Here is a 17,231-nt window from a genome sequence, read left to right on the forward strand (position 1 = left end):
TAACTTCATTCAAATTTCACCAGTTTTACATGTACTCGTATGTATTTATGTCTGTGTGCATGTATTTAGTTAAATGCAATTTTATTACACATGTAGATTCATGGACCACCATCACAGTTAAGATTCAGACTAGTCCATCACAAGAATCTCTTATGCTACCACTTTATAATCACAACTACCTCACTCCTCCCTCTCTCCCTAACCCCTGGCAACCAGAAATCTGTTTTCCATCTTTATAATTTATCATTTCAAGAATGTTATACAAATGGAATCATATACTATTTATTTAACATTTTGATGTTAGAGTTTTTCACTCAACATAATTCCCATGAGATTCATCCGAGTTACTGAGTGTATCAGTAGTTTATTCCTTTTTATTGCTGAGTACTATTCCATGGTACTAATGTACCACAGTTTATTTAACCATTAGCCATTTAATGACATTTGGGATATTTTCTGTTTGGGGCCATTACAAATAAAGCTGCTATGAACATTTGTGTATAGCTTTGGTATGACATAAATTTTCCTTTCCTTGGGATAAATGCCCAAAAGTGCAATTGCTGGGTCATGTTTAATTCTATAAGAAACTGCCATGTGCTTTTCCAGAGTGGCTGTCTGTTTTACATTCCCACCTGCAATGTACGAGTGATGCATTTTCTCTGCATCCTCAGCCACATCTGGTGATGTCACTACTTTTCATTGTGCCATTTTAATAGTACGTTGTAACACTATGTAGAATGTCTTCTTTATTATTTTAATTTGCATTTTTGAAACGATAATGATCCTAATCATATTTTTCATGTGCTTATTTGCCATGTGTATAGCCTCTACAGTGAAATATCTGTCCATGTTTTTTGCCCATTTTCTAATTGGACTGTGTGTCTCTTTACTGTTGACTTTTTAGTCTTTATGTATTCTAGATACTAGTCTTTTGTGAGATAATGTGGTCTGCAGATATTTCACCTCAGTTTGTAGCTTTTCATCCCTTTCACAGAGTCTTTCACAAAGTGAAGTTTTTAATTCTTATGAGATCAACTTGTCAATATTTCCTTTTATGAATCATGCTTTTGGTGCCAAGTCTATGAACTCCTCACCTAACCTTAGGTCCCAAAGAGTTTCTCCTATGTTTCTTTTCTAAATGTTTTATAGTTTTACATTTTACATATAAGTCCACGATCCCTTTTAAATTAATGTTTAATAAGATGTGAGGTTTAGATCAAGTTCTTCTTTTTTTTTTTTTTTTTTTTTTGCCTCTGGGTGTCCAATTGCTGTAGTATCATTCATTCATGGAAAAGGCTAATTTTCCTCTATTGAATTGATTTTGCAAAAATTAGTTGGGCAGAAGATGTTCTAGAGATATATTGCACATTGACCTACATGTCTATCCCTTTGCCAATATAATACTGCCTTGATCATAGTACATATTTAATTTGTGTTAAAACCAGGTAGCTTGATTCCTCCCACTTTATTCTTTTTCAAATTTGTTTTAGCTATTCTAGGTTCTTGGCAGGCATTTATTTTTATTATTTTATCCTTCATTAAATATATATATATGAACATATTCACATACAGAAAAACTGAGACACTGATCTTTTTTTTAGTCATCAAAATTTTACTCATCTAATAAATTATCATTTGTTGAGCATCTTCTCTATGTTGGCACATTACACACAAAATCTAATTTGATTTTCACAAAAACCTATGCAATATGTGCTATACTCATTTCTTTATACAAGGTAACCAATGATCTGAAAGGTTAAGTAATTTTCCCAAAGACACACAGATAATAAATGGTAGAGCCAAGATATAAACATGGATCTGTTTAATTCAACACTCATGACTTTCCACTATACCATTCCAAAATATTTACCGTCTGCTTGATAATATCTGCTTAGTCTCAGGGATATAGAGATGAGCAAAACATTGCCCTGATTTTGAGAATCACTTAGATTATTTCCAGGAGTCTCAGCAACTCCAGGTAATAGGCTAATAGGCTAAGACTGTTTAATCAAGCTACAATGCCTCTTTCCATTTCCCTTTATTGAAATTGCTTCTCTCACTTCAGTCTTACATATTCTAACAGTGAGTAGCCACTTAATCCACCTAAATTTCTCAATATATAAGATCAAAACCATCTTCTCTTAGTAATCCTACCACTACTTAGGTAGCGATAGTCCTACATTACTCTAATCAATTGGTAGAAGAGAAGGAAGAAGTACACAACTACGCCAGAGCAAAGACTATGAGTAAATGGTTTTAAGCTTCCCTAGAAATCAGCTTTACTGTTTGGCACAGGTCAGCTGATAGTTGGAATACTGCTGGTAGCAAGGACAATTTAGTGTTTGCACAGGGGAGATTTTGCAGTTACTGTGACTCTTTATGAGTTCCAACTGTGAAATGATCCAGCATCATAATACAACACTATTTAGAAACACAATATTTGCATCTTATTAATATCTGCATCTTATTAATATCCTCCTCCTCCTCCTCCTCCTCCTCCTCCTCCTCCTCCTCCTCCTCCTTTCCCATTACAAACACATGACTTCATTAGTATTCCCATAGGGTTTTCATATGAGCAAGGATATTTCTCGGTTTCCTGCAAGGTTAAAGAAGGTCAAATCTGGTTTTCATTGTCTATCAAAAAATAACTGTTGCTTTCTATAATGGTGTCTCATATATATGGTAATTCTTTATATAAAAAAAAAAGTTCCAGAATAAATTGATCACTAGGGGAAGGTCACATTAAAGAAGTCTATAGGGCTTATGTTCAAATATCATGCAAAGCAACAAGCTTACAGAGATGAAAAGGATTGGTCCCTGACCTTAAGGAACTCATAATAGCAAATAACTATAATGCATTCTAAACTAAAGGTTTGCATAAAGCTCCCCTGGAGCCCGGAGGAAGAAAAACTTTGCTCAATCAGAAAAGGTCAGGAAAAGCTTTACAGAAAATTTGAGATTCGTAGTTTTGAAAGGTTTAAAACCATGGATAAAAGTCAAGAAAAGGGTTGTTTTAGAAAAAAGAAGTTTTCCTCCATGAGAAGTTTGACTTCAGAACTCTTCTTCAATATGAATATCTGTCAGCTACTTACCTATAAAACAGGACTGACAATGCCTTTCCTCACATAGATATTGTGAGAAATAATTGTGACACTCCTGACAAAATGGAAATCACTACCAACCCAGGAGTGCCACTTATGCCTCCATGCTCCCTGCATTGCACTCATGCCTGGAGGCTGTATTCCACAGCAGCAGTTCTACCAGAAAACTAACCCTCCTCTGATGACCGCCATGTCATCAGGGAAGATCCACCAACCAAACAGCCTGAGCTCTTGAAAAGAGTTGGGAAACATTTTAAACAGTGAGCCTGTTCAACAGCCAGTTCCCACAGACATGTCACAAAGACAGAGACGTAAAATATCCAACTAAATACAACAGGAAGCTAATCATCATGTTCACAGAGGCGCAGACTGTCTGAATGTGAGAGATGCCAAAAGGAGTAAAGAATTCTCTGTTACCCAACGTGGTCCTATTTTATTGTTGACCGAATCACTAATTTCTCACCCAAAAACCTGAAATAGCATAAAAGAGTTTAAGCCTTTATCACATAAGTAGATGTATCTTTAAATAATATTGTATCCAGTAAGACCTAAAGTGTACTAGGGCAAGCTCCAGGCTACCCAATTCTCATCAAAAGTTCAGTTGGGAGAAATTATATTTGTGGAAGGTGGCCTCAAAGATGACTTGCCTTCCACTAGCTCAGTCAGTGACACCTCAGAGAGCTGACTAGACAATATTAAAGGATGCTAAAACAAACAATCCTATGAAGTCCTTCTTGCCTGTACAGCGGGCATGTCATGGAATGTGTTAACTGGCTAATTATATAGTACTCACCTTTTTTTGCAAATTGTTCTCACATCTTAGTATAAGACAGGTTCTAAATCTCCTGGGAAGAAGGTAAATTTTTATTTTCTGGACACTTTTGTAACCATGATTACTCATCTTATTTATACTTTTGCTTTGGCTACCAGGAATCACACATAAAATTGCAATGCACACATAGAATTAAAATGCCCTTGTAATCATTACACAAGAACCTGTGACATGTATTTGGTGTTATTTCCTTTACCCTCATTTCTTCCTCACCCTTATTTCATTGTTTGCTTGTTTTAATCTCTAAAACTATTTATGTAGGAAATAACAAATAAAATTCCAGCCAAACAGAATTAAAGTTGATATATATCTGTCTATAAGTTATTCAGATCAATAGATGGCATCACCACATGCTGTGGGGCAGGAAAACAAGTGTCCTGGGAAAGAAAGTCTATGATAGTATCCAGTGAGTCCAGTACCAGGATCCACATGCTGCTGTTATTCACTGAATCTGAGTTTTACCAAATCTCTTAAAGAAATTTCCTCAGAATGGTATTAAAGACTGGGCATGGAAGAAAGAATTAGTGGATAGTTTTGAGGCAGATCCACTTCTTTAAAAGCAAAATTGTCAAATGTATGAATAAATCCAATTCAATGTTTATAGCTTTCTAAACTTATTTCAGAAATAAGATCAGAGTCATAAAATGATTCTTTTTATTAACCCATATTTTTGTGAAATACAGTAAACATAACTAGAACTTAATCACAGAAAACAGCTGAACTTGGTCTGCAGCAACAAGGCTCCTCCCAGGAGGCCGAGGGCCAGAATACCTGGTGGCCTCTTTGGATGAGCCAGAGTACCAGCAGGCTACCTCCATAAAAGACATACCCAAAGGGCAAATTGGACAGGCACCAGAGCCTTGCTAAAGCAAATTCTGCTCCATAGGGTCAATCCCTGCACAACAGCTCCTCCAATGTAGTCACAGCCGGACCTCACAACAAGCAACCAGAGGGTCAATCCCTCCCACTGACGTGCAAAGAACAACCAAGGCTCAAATACAACAGGAGGGTACACACAGTTCATACAAGGAACACACACATGGAGCACCCAGATCAGGTGACTAGGGAGCCTGAGCCACTTGGCCCCATAAGACACCTACTATATAAGGCTGCTCTACTAAGGCCAGGAGACATAGCAGCTCTACCTAATACACAGAAGTAAATACAGGGAGGCACCTAAAATGGGGAGACAAAGAAACATGTCCCAAATGAAAGAACAGAACAAAACTCCAGAAAACAACAACAACAACAACAACAACAAAATGGAGATGAACAATTTACCAAATGTAGAGTTCAAAACATTGGTTATAAGAATATTCAATGATCTCACTGAGAACTTCAACAAAGAGATAGGAAACATAAAAATGGAGATGATGACATAAAAAAGATTCAATTAAAAATGAAAAATGCAATAACTGAAATAAAGAATACACTAGAGAAAGTCAACAGTAGATGAGATAAAGCAGAAAATCAAATGAGCAATTTGGAATGCAAGGTAGCAGAAAACACCCAAACATAACAGAAACAAGGAAAAAAAATCCAAAAACATGAGGATAGTTTAAGGGATCTCTCAGGCAACATCAAGTATATGAACACTTGCATCCTAGTGGTATCAGTAGGAGAAGAGAGAGAGCAAGGAATTGAAAACCTATTTGAAGAAATACTGACAGAAAATTCCCCCACCCTGGCAAAGGAAATAGACACATAGGCCGAGGAAGTGCAGAGAGTCCCAAAGAAAATGAACCCAAAGAGGCCCACACCAAAACAAATCATAATTGAAATGTCAAAGCTTTAAAGACAATGATTGAATCTTAAAAGCAACAAAAGAAAAGCAGTTAGTTACCTACAAGGGCGCTTACACAAGACAGGTGGCTGATTTCTCAAAAGAAACTTTGCAAGCCAGGGATTGGGATAAAATATTCAAAGTGATGAAAAGCAAAAACCTACAACCAAGATTACTCTACCCAGCAAAGCTATTATTTAGAATCAAAGGACAGATAAAGAGCTTCTCAGACAAGAAAAAGCTAAAGGAGTTCATTATCACCAAACCAGTATTACAAGAAATGTTGAAGGAACTTCTTCTCTAAGGAAAAGAAAGAAAAAAAACAATCAAAAATATAAATAATAAAATGGTGATAACTACATACCTAGCAACAATTAGTTTAAATATAAATGAATTAAATGCTCCAATCAGAAGACTTAGGGTGGCTGAATGGATAAGAAAACAAAACCTTTACAGATGCTGCCTACAAGAGATCCACTTCAGATCAAAAGACACACACAAACTAAAAGTCAAAGAATGGAAAAAGATATTTCATGAAAATGAAAAGAAAAAAAAAATCTGGGGTAGCAATATTCATACCAGACAAAATAAACTTTAAAACAAAGCCTGTAACAAGAGATAAAGAAGGACCTGTCAATCCCACTCCTGGGTATATATCCAAAGAAATCCAAAACACTACTTCGAAGGACATGTTCATTGCAGCATTATTTACAATAGGCAAGATATGGAGGCAACCTGGGTTTCTATCAATGGATGAATGGATAAAGAAGAGATAGTATGTATATACAATCGAATATTACTCAGCCATAAAAAAGAATGAAATCTTGCCATCCGCAACAGCATGGGTGGACCTAAAGTGTATTGTGCTGAGTGAAGTCAGACAGAGTAAGACAAATGTCATAATTTCACTTACATGTGAAATCCAGAGAAAAAGATAAACAAATGAACACCTCAATACATGGTATGTGCTCAAAATATTAATTACTGGGACACTGGCCAATTTAACTTGTGCAGCAGAATGTTATCATGCCACCTCCATCCATCTCCCTAGAGTTTTTTCTGTTTATTCATCTTCCCACAGTTCTGGCATTGAAGGAATATCAAGATACAGAGTTTATTCTGGGCTCAATAACAGAAGAATGAGACCCTGTTCTAATACTTGATGAAAAACTAAGATTGTGTCTCTCCTTGGTTGAGACAGAGGTTTAAAAAAATAAAATTCAGTATTTTTTTTTAAACAGCAAATTACCTGTCTAGGTATCAGTTAAGTATAGATTAGGGACAATATTACTAGTACTGTCTTGACCATGAGAAGAACATGCCTCGGCTAGACTGCTGGACTCAGGAAGAGGATGAGAGATAACTGGAGTAGAGTTGCCCCAGCTGCCTAAGCCTGAAGCAGAGCGACGAGCTAACCAGCCTACATCAGCTGAACCCCAGCTGACCCACAGGCATATGAAGGCTAACAAATTACTATTGCTTTAAGCCCCTGAGTTTGGGGATAGTTATTATGCAGCAATGGAAAACCAATATATCTGGTAAAAGAAATCATTGACACATAATTCTATCTAAATTTGGGAGGTAGAGGTAGTATTAAGAACTAAATTTATATTTTGAAGCCCTAACCGCCAATGTTACTGTATTTGGAGATATGGCTTTTAAGGAGGTAATTAAGATTAAATGAGGTCATAAGGTGGAAACCTCACCTGACAGAACCAGTGTCCCTATGAAAAGAGGAAGAGACACCAGAGACTTCTCTCTCCACATAAGTGCTCAGAAAAAAGACCATGCAAGGACACAGTGAGAAGACATCCATCTGTAAGCCAGGAAGATAGACTTCACCAGAAACCAATGCTGCCAGCACAATGATCTTGAACTTCTAGCCTCCAGAACTATGAGAAAATAAATGTTGGAGCCCCTCAGTCTTTGATATTTTGTATGGCAGCCAGAGCAGACTAACACAGGTAGCTTGAAAACAATAAAGGTATGTTAATTGCTATCAGTATCCTCTATCTGAATAGAGAACATTTTGCTCCCAAATGCTTTCAGTTCTACTAAATATCTAACCTATAGGAATAGGGACCAACTCAGGTCATGTTAAGAGACTCTGTGTGAAAACTGAAAGAACTGACAAACAAAAGCAGTTCAGCCTGTCTTCCACCAGCAACTGGTGGAAAGGGAAAGTTAATTTATTGACTACCCCCGAAGGTGGAGAAGGTTTTCTGTGTGTAAATCTGGAGACAGAATCTCTTTGTCAGCAAGTCTAGATGGGAGTCCAAATTTGAGGTTGAACTATTTGCTTGCACTTCTTTTAGTCTATTACACATTGGGGTCCCTAAGTGAATTAAAGTTCAGCTACTTTAGGTAATTATAGTAACTGTTTTTCTTTTAGCCAGAAGGTCAAGGAGAAGGAGAGAAGATATGCCATGTCCCTACTATGATCTCCTTTTATATAAAACTATCCTTCTTCCCTTCGATCTCATTTGTTTGAAAAACAGCTGCATTAAATTTAATTTTGAGCTGCTTTGCCATAGCTTCTCTTGTGAAAAAGATCCTCTGGGAGTTTTCACTCATTAAGAGAGTAGCCAACAAAATGGAAAGAGGTGAGTTTTTCCCAATGGTTAGACTTATGTCAACCTGGAGACAAGAACAGCAATCAAACAGCAACATTTGCTGAGTGCATATCATGAGTCAGGCACTACACTAAGAATTTTACACACATCAATCTCTATTATTTTAGGGAAAGTCCCCTACCTCCTTGATGTCAAAATCTACCTCCTTGTCTTTTGGGGAAGAATGAGTCTTCTCCATTTCCAGGTAGATGTTTTCCCAGAAGGCCCTGATATAAGCAAGAGGTAGGTGTGAAGTGCAGATTGGAAAATGGGCTGTGTGCTTTGTCCCTTCATGGCCTAATGGTGTCATACTAATATTACAAGCAGCTTGAAAGAGAGGAGGATAGGAGATGAAATGCTGAAAAGAAAGAGAGTATTAGTATTTTGTGGCCATGCTAGTGGCAGAGTGGGTGAGATGAATGATAATGTAGGCCTAACATAGGATCTCTCACAGAGTGTATATCCAATAAACGTTTTTATCCAATCAATGTTTGTTACATGCACACATTAATATTTTTAAATTTAAAAACATAAACATAAAATAGTTTATCTTCACTTGCTACAGAGTCAGAGCTATTAGAATCCAAAATTTCAGTAGTATACCCCAGAAATCATTTCTACTGTAGGAATTTTTAATTTTTTTTAATTCCGTTAAGCCTGTTTCAAAGTTATATATTCCTGCCATTGAATCTGACTTTGTCAGCTGGAATTTGAAAAAGTTTATTAGTTACCTACGTCTCGAAGTAAGAGCATCTACTCTATACTGAGGTTAAATTTGGCCAACTATTTTTTTCTCCAGAGAACCCCCTGGAATGACTCAAAGATCCTGAGCACTGCAAGTACAGGGTAGTTCTCTTGACTCTTGACTAAAAAGGGGGCTGTGTTAGAGGAGACCATCAGAAGGTGACCACCATGTTTCACTGATGGTTCAACAAAACTGTGTATCCAATGGGATGCCTTGAGGGGCTGCCAGTTGCATGAGCCTTTCCCAAGGTGCAGTTCCTGGGTCAGCATTCAGATAGATGTGTGAGCTTCCTGAGGGGCCCAGCTAACAACTGGCCAACTTCATCTTAAGCAGCCAGATATTTCTCTATTTAATGCATAGAAATATTCACATGCGGAACTGCTAAGCAAAACATTACTACTTGTAGTAAACTATTTACACAAGGGGTTTAATCCCTTCCGGGGGAGCCCAGAGGGTGTCATGTTCCCAGCAGTACACCACTCCTCTCTTCTGTGCTGGGAAAGCCCTTAGGAACCAGTTGATTCAAATAATGCTGGGAGAGAAAAAGGGCAGGACTCAGTGTGGGGTTAAATCCCCTTAGGAAAATGGCCTGGGTGGTGATGCCTCATTGGAGCAGTCATTATAATAACAAACCAAAAAAGAAACAAGAAAATGCCACTTGAAGAAATTACAATGCAGCCATACGAAATAATTGTAAGCAAATGTTCAAAAGAGTAAGTTTGGTCTATATCAGTGATATGGAAATATCTCCAAAAGCACAATTAAAAAAAAAAAAAACTGAAAAAAAATAATAAAAAACAAGCTTAGGTGCAGCAAAGTGAATATGGACCCCATGAGTGTTTTTGCAAAGGATAGACATTTACTATGGTGTGCTATTTAAATAGTTATGTGATCTTTGTTCCTGATACTTCCTGTTACTCTGCTTGTACTGCCTCTGAGAAACGCCAAAACACAGAGAACAAAGATGTCAATTCCTGGCTTTTGCATTTTTAAATAGGCTTTTGATACTCCTGGCAGAAATAATAGCTTTGAGGGGTGCAAAAGCCAAGGCTTTTGAGTTTTAAGAAGTTGGGCTTTTAAGATGCACATCATTTTATGCCACAAGCCATAGTTTTGAAGAATGTACGCATGCTCAGACGTATCCCTTTTTGCTCACTCTCAGACTAAATGAAGATTTCTTGGACTAGTTGAGAACAGTGAGTTAAATGCTGTCAGGGCCCTAGGAAAGGGCTCCGTTCCCTGACAATAGCTTTTCCCCACCACGTGGGAGCTGGGGGAGGGCAAGATAGAAATCCCAGAGGAGTTAGGAGACCCGAAAGCAAAGAAGACCTGGGTCTCAGTACAGGGAAGGGGGCACCCGGGGAAGTAGCAAGCATGGTGGAGTTCCTCCTAATACATGGAGGCAGAAGAGCAGAGATACCAGAGTGGGGTGTTTCTGAGATAAGGCCCTGAGACATTTCCCCTGTGTAACACCCGTGAAAGAGTACGAAGAACCAGAGGTTTCCTGAAGCATCCCCAAAAGGCTCAGAAGTAGCTGAAAGGCCGGACCTCAGAGGTTGAAGCCAGAATGAGAAAGGCTGCCACCACTATCTGCATGGACCAGTGACTGCACACTGAATAGGATCCAGAACTCCAAGAAGCCAGAGCTGCAGCTTACACCGATGATACATGTTTCATCCACCCTACATACTGGCTTTCCATCCTCTCCATCCACCAAACCCTCCAAGCTTAGTTACAACTCCAGGAAAGAGAAGAGATAAATCCTGAAATGTCTATGTTTAAGGTCATACCACCCAATAGCAATTTAACAATAGAATTAATTCCTTAAAAATATAGATATATTAATTATATTTCCTGCCACCTGGTATGGCTTGAAGTGTGCCACCACTTAAACTTACCTATAAACAGACAGACATGTGTATTAAAAATTTCTGAAATGGTTGACAGTAGTTACCCCTAAAGAATAGAACTGAAAAAGAGAGGTTGGGGGTCTGTCTCTTTCATTTTTCACCCTCTACACAGTTAGTTTTTCTACCACGTGCAATAACATGAATATCTCTTTCACTTGATAGAGATAGTGGGGAGGGGAATACACTCCTGGAATTTGAAACATTGATTCCTTCGAAGCTCACGAGGTTGCTGTGGCATCACCTAAGTGAAGATGTGTCCTCAGAATCATTCACCAGCAATTACGGTTGTTCCTTCAAATCTTCTCAAGTCAAAACAGGCCTTTCTCTGACCCAGCCAGTTTCTCCTGACCTCCAATAATTCCAAAGTTGCAATTATTTTTACGATGTCATTCATAATGTCAAAGGAAGTCCACTTCCTAACTGCTCACCGAACTTTACCCTCTCTTCTTCACGATGTGCTTGGATCAACTCTAGGCGCCCTGGAACTCAAACCTTTAACATCCCCCATGATTCTCTCATCTGGTTCACAGTAGGCCAGCACCATCACTCACACGAACTTTGACAACTATTATGGATCAAGATAATTCACCAGAATACAAAATAACTGGCACAAAGAGAGACCACAGTAAACAACACACATTGCAAAATGCACTCAATGCAGGATAAAGTAATAGAGCCGTCACTACTGAAAATATTTGCGGCATGTTACATTAGTGACTACTGGCATAAAATATGAAAGTAGAGGTATGTAGAGAAGAAAGTAGAGTTTAAAGAGTTAGCTCCCATTGACTGAGAGTATACTATGGAAGGATGATACTCTGTACTATGTTAGGATCAAAATCCGTAAGAGGCACTCATTATTTCAAACAGGCCTACAGGGAGAAAACTAGATTATAATTGGTTGCTCTCTGACTAACAAGAGAATGCACACAGTATATCTAGTGGAAAGTCAATTAACATAAAGCTGGCAGATTCATTTGTGAGAGTGGCGAATTAATTAACATAATACTAGGAGTTCGTGTACAGCTTAAATAAGTCAAGTCAATTTTTTATATAGACAATTTATAGATTAAGTAAACAACTACAGTTTCCTACAACAAACACATTTTTCAACATTTTTGGTTATCATCAGCTTTCCAGTTAAAACATTGCTTTTCCAGGAAGTAAAATTAGAATTATATAGTTAAAAAACAGAATAACTTAGAAAGCATTTCGCTACTTCTTGTTTTTTAGCAAACACGAAGAAAGGAACTGAAAGGAACTACGATGATAAGAAACAAAGCATATACAGATTTAAAGTTTAAGAAGAATTTGCCCCCCTCCAACAGCGCCCTCCTATCCACAGTTTCACTTTCCAAGGTTTCAGCTACCTGTGGTCAGCTGTGATCTGCAAATAGCAAATGAAAATTTTCAGAAATAGACAGTTGATAAGTTTTAAACTGCACACCATTCTGAGTAGTATAATAAAACCTCACACCAACCCGCTCCATCCCACTCCATCTCGACCAGGATGCGACTCAGCCCTTTGCCCAGCGTCTCCACGCTGCAGACTCTCCAGTCCCCTTCGTCACTTAGTAGCTGTCTTGGATATCAGATTAACTGTCATAGTATTGCAATACTTGTGTTCATGTCCTCCTCATTTTACTTAATGATGGCCCCGAACTGCAAGAGTAGTGACGCTGACAATTCAGATATGCCAGAGAAAAGGGGTAAAGCGCTTCTTTGAAGTGAAAAGGTGGGTACAGTCCGATAAGATTTTTTAAGAGAGAGAGATGACAAAACTTTTGTTAATGTATGTTATTATAATTGTTCTATTAGTTATTATTGTTCCTCTCTTAACTGTGCCTAATTTATAAATCAAACTATCATAAGTATGTATATACAGGGGAAAAAAAACAATATATAAAGGGTTTTGCATTATGCATGGTTTCAGGCATCCACTGGGGGTCATCTTGGAACATACCCCCCACAGATAAGGGGGGCCTACTATATGTAACAGGCTTTTGTTTACCGTACTCTGTGGTTTAAAAATGTAAGATACTCTAACCTTCCCTAGTTTACCTTGCTGAGACATACAATAGAGCAACCTACACTTAAATTTTCAAAGTACTTCCCTCAATAAAATATATCCTATCAAGGCTTCCCATAAATTAGAACTGATACCCTTAATTTTTCTAATTTTATAGAAGGTTGATTCAAAGTTATAGTTTTTTGGCTTCTTTTGAAGCTTAATGTTGCTTCTGTGGTTTAATAATGCTCAGAGAATGGAATTTTTATATAAAAATATATATTATATTATGTTCTCTATAATTGATTATTTTATATACATACACATTTATTTCAGAAAAATGTTCCAGAGACAAATAGCACTGTAATGAATTAGCCCTGCAGGGAGCAGCATTAAACTGTTATTCATATATTACTTTTCTAATTTAAAAAAAATAGCACACCCAGTAAATACAGAAATAATTTTTTTTGAAAAGCTAAGGCCATTTTTAACATTATCATAGAGTCACAAAAATGTTTCCAATAACAGCCATACTTAATATTTCACCAACTGCCATTCATGCTTGGTTGCCCATCTCAGCTCATACCTATGGTTCTCCTGTTGCTGATTGGTTCCCTACAGCAAGGGAAAAGCCAATTTTCAAATGCGACATGGCAGGTCTTCTCTTATCTACTCACTTCTAAGGACACCAGGTTAAGAGGCAGAGGGAATAGAGGGCAAAATGGCTCCCCATAGGCCCTACATCCAGGGATCCAAATTACCCAAGATTTTCTGGAGAAATGGTCCCAGGTACTTGAGAATGCTGGACTCAGAACAAGACAAGTTTGGGCTGAAAAACCAAGGAATGGAAACAACTTATACACATTGGCATTGCCCACAGTGCCCAGAACAGGATGCTACCCACAATGCCACTGACCTTGTTTTTAGTAATTGATGTGAAAGTCTAAAATTGGACCAGCAGGAAAACAAAACTGGATCCCACGTACTGCCTACTACTGCTTTCTGCTTCCTTCCTTCTCCAAGCCACTTATAGAGACTCGAGTGCACTGGGGAATGGAAGGGTGAACAGGTCATTGAAAACACCTTCTGTTATATAATGATAATGAACTCTGTGATAGAGAAATCTTCTAAATTATGTTTCAAAAGAAAGAAGAACTACCACAAACTTACAGATAAGTGACTTTTAAAAATTTAGTGTTTAGAGCAATTCCTCCAAGTAGGAAAACCTGCCTACCCTACATTATAACAGAGGTGCCAGAGAGACCACCATCGGCAATTTACAAGTTTACATGTTTATAGTCAGAGAGGAACTAAATCCAAAGTACACAGAGCAGGTTCAGCGAGAGAGAGGGCACAACAGCACCCAAGGCAGTGTCTGAGGCTAGGAGGAACCGTGATAAGGCCGGGAGACCCTTCAAAACCAGTCCCTAAACTGAAGAGATTTATGGTCTTAAATGCACCAACTACAAGAGTTGAAGCCACGCTGGAATTAGCTAAGAAGACAGTGACAAAACAACCTGAGTAGCAGAGAGCTGCTTGTCCGCCCCCCAGCAGTGGGAGGGGCAAAGGAGGCCAGTCAATGTCAGGCCGAGTCAGGGGAGGTGGGAGAGAGCCACAGGGCAGTGAACTCTTCAGTAGCAAGGTGGCCAGAGGGCAACATGGTGTCAGAAGGGGCAACGTCCTCAGCCTGACTTTAGGAAAGAATTTCTATAAGTGGGCTCCACCCCTCCTATTCGCATCAGTATCTCCCTATTAAAGATATCAGAATTCTCTGCTTCAGACAATCTCATCTCTCCTCTGAATATAGCATCCAGTCACAACTCCAAGCCTTTGCTCATGCTGCTCCCACCAATTCCAGCTCTTTCTTGCTCCAGGACCCCCCAAGGCTGCCTTCTCCATGGAGGTTTCCATGAGATACACACCCACCCCCATCTATCTCCACCACTCTAAATTGCTTGAGCACTGCATGCTGCACCCCTTATTCTCTCTCCTTATCTACTGCAGAGTTGAGACCAAGTGTTACGTTTTGTTTGTATTTCTTTTTGTTTGTTTGTATTTCTGCTTGACTTCTAACAAGGAGCTTTCATGTAACAGATTTCAATAAATACTTGTTGAATTAAAGGCACGCTCCTGAAAGTCATATTGGATCCAGAATTGTTGATGATTCAGGAGCCAAAGAAAAGTGTAGAAAGTTGGTCTAAGGGGTCTTCCGGTCAGCTTATCTTTCAAGACTCAGATCATTACCACTTCCTTCTATCTTGGCTCAATACCCCTATTATATAGAATCAAACACGCCCTTCTTTGTATCCCAATGATCCCTGTGCATGTTTCTATCATAGCCTTATCACACCATTTTTAAAATTTGCTTACATGAATTCCACCTCCATCCTATTCTGTTCTGAGATCCTTGAGGGCAAGCACCACTTGCTTCATGTTTGCATCTCTGCCATTTAGAACAATCGATAGGGGCTCAGACTTGGGATCAGATAGGACAATGTTCTAGCTCTTCCACTTATAAGCTGTGTGACCTTGGAAAGCTTTCATTACTTAACCTCTCCAAACTAACTTGGTTGATGGGAGGATTATTGAGAATTATTATTCTCAATAATTATTGAGATCATCATAATTACTATTATTAATGCAAGTAGGGCATTTAATTCAGCACCTGGCACAATCAATCAATTAAATAAATGGTTCAAAGTTCATAAAGGTTCATTCTTCTCTCTCTTCTTGTATGCGTTACTGCCTTTTTCCAGGAAACTGTTCCAAGAAATGATATGTACGGCTGTTTATTCTAAAACTCTCTTTATCTGAGTTCAGATTCCCAACACATATATTCCAAGTTATGGTGCTCCGAATAAATGAATCCTTGGTTACAGAATTTCTCTGGCTACTCCTTTTCGCTGCAACTCTCTCTGAGACAACAGTGCTTTGTCTTGTCTCCTGGCGAAGATCGGATTCCTGCCATAGCCATTGGCACCAGCATGATGTCACTTATTATTTTGCCCCTCACATTTATGCCCTGTATGTCCATGTCTCATTCCCTTCTGTAGTCAAAAACAAGAGCACAATCATAGTCCATCCTGGAGAATATTAAAAGTGTAGGAATCAAATTAAGAAATTTAAAAGAGAAATGTCAGTTCTCTGGAGAGATAACAGCAGCAACATGGGCTTTTGAAGGTCCACTCAGATGCACACATCATGAAGACCATGTGAAGACGTAGGGGCAAGATGGCTATCTACAAGCCAAGGAGAGAGGCCTCAGAAGAAACCAGTTCTTCCAAAGTCTTGATCTCAGACTTCTAACCTCCAGAATTATCTCACTTAGACAAGATATAAACTTCAGCTCTGGGTAAATTTAATTGAGTTTGAAGTCTCCCTGATCAAACCTGATTTTCAATGATAGCTGGTGCCAAATTTTGAAAAGCTTTTTTTGGTCTACGACCATGCTACCCTGAACAAGCATGATCCCGTTTGATCTCGGAAGCTAAGCAGGGTTGGGCCTGGTTAGTACTTGGACGGGAGACCACCTAGGAAGACCAAGTGCCGTAGGCCTAAAAAATAAGGGATTGTAAGCTGACAAGGTCCTTGCAATCTGTGAGGTCAACCAAGGGTTGCCTAAATAAATAAATAAAATGAAATGAAAAGGCTTTTTTGGAACAGTAAGGACACTAGATGCCAATTACCTAAGGAAAATATTGAAGTCTGGATACTTTTTGGTGGAACATCAATAAGGATATACTTTTTTATCCTTCTGTATAGGATTTCTCCTTTTCGCACCATGAATAATCCACATTCTAACAGAGTAGGGACGTGCAAATAGCATGTCAATGTGATTATGCTAAAAACAGTGTTACTCACCGAGTTTAAAAACTGAATACTGATGGAGGAGAGCTCAAGATGGCATAGCAGGTAAAGGCTGAACATGCCTCCTCTAGCGACCGCATTGAAATTATAACCACACAGAGCAACCAGTCCAGAGTTGCCAGAGGTCTTGCTGAACAGAAGCCCTACAACTAGGTCACCTCAAATAACAAGTCACCTCAAAGCAGTAGGTGGGGTGGAGACGCGAAACAGCTCACCCTCACAAACCCGAGCACCCATCGAGAATTAGGGCTGTCCTGGCTGCAGAGCCCCCTCCACCACCTGAGGAGCGAGGGGTCCCAGCCGCACACGGGGCTCCCCAGCTCAGAGTTCCAGTGCTGGGAAAAGAAGTCCCAAAAACCTCTGACCTTGAGAA

General features: G+C 38.8%; 1 pseudogene; it reads left to right on the top strand.

The window, feature by feature from the left end:
• Positions 1 to 16,427: 16,427 nt before the first annotated feature.
• Positions 16,428 to 16,546, top strand: LOC118609533 (annotated as a pseudogene).
• The last annotated feature ends 685 nt before the right edge of the window (positions 16,547 to 17,231 follow it).

This window comes from Rousettus aegyptiacus, unplaced genomic scaffold (genome assembly GCF_014176215.1).
Source record: "Rousettus aegyptiacus isolate mRouAeg1 unplaced genomic scaffold, mRouAeg1.p scaffold_m13_p_11, whole genome shotgun sequence".
Classification (NCBI taxonomy): domain Eukaryota; kingdom Metazoa; phylum Chordata; class Mammalia; order Chiroptera; family Pteropodidae; genus Rousettus; species Rousettus aegyptiacus.